Source organism: Erythrolamprus reginae, chromosome 3 (assembly GCF_031021105.1).
Source record: "Erythrolamprus reginae isolate rEryReg1 chromosome 3, rEryReg1.hap1, whole genome shotgun sequence".
Classification (NCBI taxonomy): domain Eukaryota; kingdom Metazoa; phylum Chordata; class Lepidosauria; order Squamata; family Dipsadidae; genus Erythrolamprus; species Erythrolamprus reginae.
Genome location: NC_091952.1, coordinates 145129835 through 145135900, shown reverse-complemented (window position 1 = coordinate 145135900; position 6066 = coordinate 145129835).

The window sequence follows — 6066 nt, the reverse complement described above, 5'->3', positions numbered from 1 at the left end:
GCTTTATAGTAATAAATTGTTTTTTAATAATCTCAAATGGAAAATGTTTTGTTGTTGCTTTTTGGTCATATTTCTAGATAATAGAAGGAGCAATCAGTGAAAAATATTTACAATGATTGTGTGGGTAGAAGAATAGCTTGAAAATCTCTAAGGCGAAATCCTAGTAAAGCTTTCTTGCAGCAGTGTTTCAAACTGTGGTTACTTGTTGCAATTACATTCTTAAAAGCAAGCAATATTAAACTACTTTATCTTGTGGTTTTAGGGAGTGAGGTATGTATTGTGCAAATCTTGCTAGGCAAATTTATGGGAATACAATTCTTTGTGAATATGTGGTGGCTGCGGTTGAAGTTATCGCTACATATTTGGGATGCTAAAAGTTAAAAATGTAATTATATCCATATTTGCAGGGCTTTGTAATCAACAGAGAAATTTTGCTTTGTTTGCATTTTTCCACTCATGCAATATAGCAAAAGTGCAAGAAAAATTCTGACATAGAGACCCTAGGAAAAAAACGCCAAAAATTGCATCGTCATTGGATTCCTACCAGTTTGGACTGCGCTGGCGGGAACCCACCACTGCCTACCAGGCTTCAGAAAGACTATGCGCATGCATGAGGGGCAGCGCAGGAGGTATGCATGCGTGTGGGGGAGGGAAGGGGTGTAGGCACATGCATGTATGCTAGCACACACACACCTTTGGCACGCGAACCAAAAAAGGTTCGCCATCACTGGTCTAGCCAATTAGCAGTCAGTATTTTCCCTCCAAAATGGAGGACCTGACTGAAGCCTATATGCTTCGGTCTGAGAATGTAACACCTCTCCCCACTTAGTTGGGTTGATGTAATTATATAGATAGGCAGGGCGTTTAGTTGGTCTTTAAGACCTGCACAGCTCAGTCGGAGCTAGGTGAGCAGTCAGGTCGGACGAGCTTCTGTTACTCCTGGCCTCAATCAATGGGAGCTTCTGGATTTTGGCCTGAGGCATGGCTGGAGCTTCGAGAACCAGTTCATTCAGCACTTGCCCTCCAGCATGAGCATCACTAGATAAGTTTTCCAGATTTGCTTGGCCTGAGTTCTCTCTGTTAGGAGTGATGATTGCTCCTGTTGGTTAGGATTTGACTCCAAAGTTAGTTTTGGTAGCCTAAGATGGAATGCTGATTTGGCCTTGGACTTGGTCAACATGCCACCTCCAGTTTCTTCTGTCCTTGAGCTCTACTCGGTAAGAGTGAGGGTTGGTAATCTCTGTGACCATGGCAGAAACCCAAAGAGGACCCCCCCCCAGCATAGTTGTGGGCATATACTTGATCCCCTATGCTAAAGTGACTATGAGACTCTACTGGGGCCTTGGCAGAGTAGTTAGGGTGTAGATGATCTAGATGGGATTGTAGTTGGCAACCCATTAGAAGTTTGGAAGGACTTCTACCAGTGGTGGTGCTAGCAGTGATATGCTGCATTAATAACAATTTATCAATTTGGGTTTGCCAATCGCTGGGCCCATATGTGAAAGGGCTTCTTTTGCTGATCTCACCATTCTCTCTGGTTGACTGGAGGGATGGAATGGTGAGAAAAGGGCATGCTTGATCCCCTGTTCTGCTAAATAGGTTTCAAATTGTAAGGTCATGAATTGGGGCCCATTGTCTGAAACCAGAAGAAAGTCTCCATAGCACCTTGATGACCAGCTCTTCTGTGGTGGTGGTTATGAGGGCTATCTCTAACCACTTTGAGTTTGCATGAAGAAAGTTTGGGTAATAGTGAGGCAGTGGGACAGTCGCCTGCAATGAGTCACAAAAGCGGCTTGTAGTCAGTGATCAAGTCAAATTGCCGCCCATACAAATAGTTATGAAAGCACTTGACCCCAGCCACCACAGCCAGCGCTGACTGTAATTGTATTCCACAGTGGACAGAGTCCTAGAATAGAAGGTGATGGGTATCTTGGTGCCATTGGGTAGGCAAAGGTTGAGGATACCAAAGGGTGAAACATCGCAGGTCAACACAATTTTCAAGATCTGATTATACTGGATCAGGAGGCTGTCCGCAGAAAATAGTCTTTGACAGCTGTGAAAGCGGTAGCCTCAGTCCTTCCCCAGGTCCATTTAAGCATTTTTCCCCCAACAGCTTGTGGAGCTGCTCAGCCACCGAAAATTTATTTATTTATTTATTTATTAATCAGATTTGTATGCCGCCCCTCTCCGCAGACTCGGGGCGGCTCACAGCAATCGCCATACAATGTAAACAAATCCAATATTTAAATTAATTTTAAAACACCACAAGTTAAAACCAATCATACACACTAGCATACCATACATAAATTTTATAAGCCTAGGGGGGAAGGAACATGTCAATTCCCCCATGCCTGACGACAGAGGTGGGTTTTAAGGAGCTTACGAAAGGCTAGGAGGGTGGGGGCAACTCTGATATCTGGGGGGAGTTGATTCCAAAGGGTCGGGGCCGCCACAGAGAAGGCTCTTCCCCTGGGTCCCGCCAAACGACATTGTTTAGTTGACGGGACCCGGAGAAGGCCAACTCTGTGGGACCTAACTGGTCGCTGGGATTCGTGCGGCAGAAGGCGGTCCCGGAGATATAAAAGTTAAGGACCCAGGGGAATGCTTGTAGTTCAGTCTGGTTCTGAAGGGCAGGAGCATCCTGAATTGCCTTAATTTTTGACTAAATCCCAGAGCTTTCAATCATGAACCCTAGGAACTCTACCCTGTCCATTCCAATTTGGCATTTTCCTTTTTTAAGCTGCAGACCTTTGTCATAAATTCAGGTCAGTACTGTCCTTAGTCTTTGAAATAATTGTTTTTTGTCTTTGGCTGAAATTAGAATATCATCAAAATATGGCAGGACCTCTGCAATTCCTTCTAACAGGTGTTCCATAAGACTTTAGAATAGTCTGGGGGCTATGCTAACTCTAAGCTGGAGCCATGTACATTTAAACACACTCCTGTGTTTAAATGGTCTGGGCCTCTGTAGTGGCACCATTTACAGGTAGCTGCTGGTAGGCCTGTGCAAGATCAGATTTTGCAAAAATCTTTTCTGGGCCTATGGAGTGTAGCAGATGCTGGACCACAGGAACTGGATAGGTGCTCTGCTGAAGTGCCTTATCATTGACAGATGGCCTAGTGGTATCAACAGTCAGTGCAGTGATGGTGCCCTCCGCAGCTGGCACATGGTGGAAGTCTACCATCAGCTTCATTTGCTTTTTGAATCGAACATGGCAAACCTCCTCATTGCTGTCAGGTGAGAAGTCTCATCCAGAGCAGCTGAGGCATCCACTAGGTTCAGTGCGACACTACAGCAACCAAGCAGCCTGAAAAGCACACCGAAGACAACATGCATTGTGAGAGATCAGTGTGAGACTTCTCCCCTGACAGCAATGAGGAAGTGAGGGTGGTCTTTGAAAGTAACCTCCATTGGAGGTTAATGTCCCAAATTCGGCAGATCACTCGGTTGAGCAGTAGTTCATCTAGATCACAGAACTCACAATGGGCAGCAGCCTTGTGCAGTGTTGCAATGTATTCATTAATGGATTCCCTCTTTCTGTTCCACAGATTAAAGGCATGCCATCGCACACATTTAGAGGGTTTCGGGGCATAATGTCTCTTGAGCATTGTCTGTAGGACAGACCAGGTGACTGTCTGGACTGGTGTTGGTTTGGTGAGTGCCTGAGCCATTTCAACACATCTGTACCACAGTAGCTCAGGACGAACATTCATTTGAGGTTGTCTGGTAGCCAAGGATGTTGTTTGCCTCCATGAAGCATTCAAAGTGAGTCATGTAGGTATTCCAGTGCTCCTGTGCTGGGTTGAAGTGTCTCAGTGGGGCATGCATCATCATGTCGGTGAGTTGGCCCTTTAGAAAGGCCGTTTGTTGAAGATTGCGAGATTGTCAGCTGTTTTCTGGTCTACCTGCCTTCCAATCCCACCTTCAACGCCAGTGTTATATAGGGTGAATGGAAGAGGCACACAAAAGTGATTTTAAAACAAGACGTCTTTATTTGGCAACTATTTACAATCCAGCAGAAGCTCTGTCTGACAGCCAGCCCTTTTATAGGGAGCTGCCGGACAATCTAGCCAATCAGCAGTCAGTATTTTTCCACCAGAATGGGGGACCTGACTGAAGTCTATGTGCTTTAATCTGAGAATGTAACACTTCATATTTGCAAATATAACTGCTTCCCCCATATCACTGACTTGTGATAGATGCTTCATAGAAATAATTTTGCTTTCTAATTTGATGAGCATTACATTCTTCTGGCATCCTATGTAGGCCTTTTACATTTTGTTTAATTTTACTGTTTATTGATTTCTCAGATAATTCCAATACAGTAGAGCTTGATGCAATATTGATCACCTGTGAGAGAGCTTGGGCGCAAAACAACTTTGTTGAAAAAAATGTAAAATATTAGCACTTTAGCTTGATTAGCATGATCCATAATAGAAAGTATTATTTAGTGAAGCAAAATAATGTAGTTTTAAAAGCATACAATGATATTTCTAGAATTGGAAGGAAGATTGTTTCTAACAATAGCTCTTTGAAAGACATAATATTGTAATGTCAGTAATCACTAATGCTGTTGCTAGGAGAGACCCACTCTTAGTTGCAAAGTTGATAATAGATGGAAGGGAAGCTGTTATCTTCAAGAAAGGTCAGACTCCAACACCAGATTTGAATAAATTAAAATGAAAAAATGTACATTAATTCATAAAACATGCAGATGATGCATACGTGTTAGATGCATAACATGACAATTTTAAAATAATAGTTAAACAGAAAATTATGCAGAATTATATTAATCGGTTTTTCCCTTTTATTGGTAAACAATCAATTAAAAAGCTGAAACTGAATACATGAATCCATCCTAAAATAAAATACAGGAAATAATATAAGGACAGACTAGATGGAACATGAGGTCGTTTCTGCCGTCAATCTTCTATGTTTCTATGTTTCTTCAATCTGGGATTTTAAGTTCAGAGTAACAATTTCTTTTCAACAATGCAAACTGTCTTCTGGAGTATGTTTCAAGCTCAATAAATCCAAATATTGGATTTCTTAAACAGTTGCATTTCAAGTTTTCGGTATATAATTTAACACAAAATTAATATAATTAATTTATATTTATTTCTTTTCACAAGCTATATTATGATTTCACTATCAACTCCAAGTGGAACTACTATAGAAGAGGCCCAAATCACAGATAGCAGGGCCCTTTCAAATACATAAGGTAAAATACAAATACCAAAGGTAACTGGGGAGATTGCCTTTCCCTGACTGTTACTTGTCTACATCTGTCCCATTAAGTGCATAATCCAGGTACTGGTAAGATCCATTGGACCCAAGAAGTCATATTTTTTCTATTGCTCTGCCTATTTCTTTCTGAAATTAGATTAGTTTTTCAGAAGCCCTATTACCCCAAGCATCCTAACAATCACAATATAATTAGAAGATCTCTAATTGTGATTTTTTGTGATTATATTTATTGCTGATGGTTATTTGTGGCTGACATTCTGTTTTAGTTGTGCTTTGTTATTTTTTATTGTAATATCAATGTTGATACTTCTGTTTGCTGCCCAGAGTTGCTTGTGTAATATAAGTGGTCATATTGTATATATTAAAATGAATAACACATTAAATCAAACTTTCATATATATTCATATACAGGTAGTCTTTAACAGTTCATTTAGTAATCATTCAAAGTTACAAAGGCATTTCACACTTATGAACATTGCAACATTGTCATGATCACGTGATCAAAAACAAAATGTTTCGCAACTGACATTTATGACATTTGCAATGTCTGAAAGTCATGTGATCACCTTTTGTGATCTTCTGACAAGCAAAGTCAATTGGGGAAACCAGATTCACTTTAAAACATGTTAGTAACTTAGCAACTGCAATGATTCACTCAACAACTTTGGCAAAAAAGATTGTAAAAGAGGGCAAAACTCCCTTAATAAATGTCTCACTTAGCAACATAAATTGTTGTTGTAAATCGAGGACTACCTGTATAAATATTGGCCCAATGTTGAACTTTGATGATCTCTGGACTTTGCAACAATGAATGAATG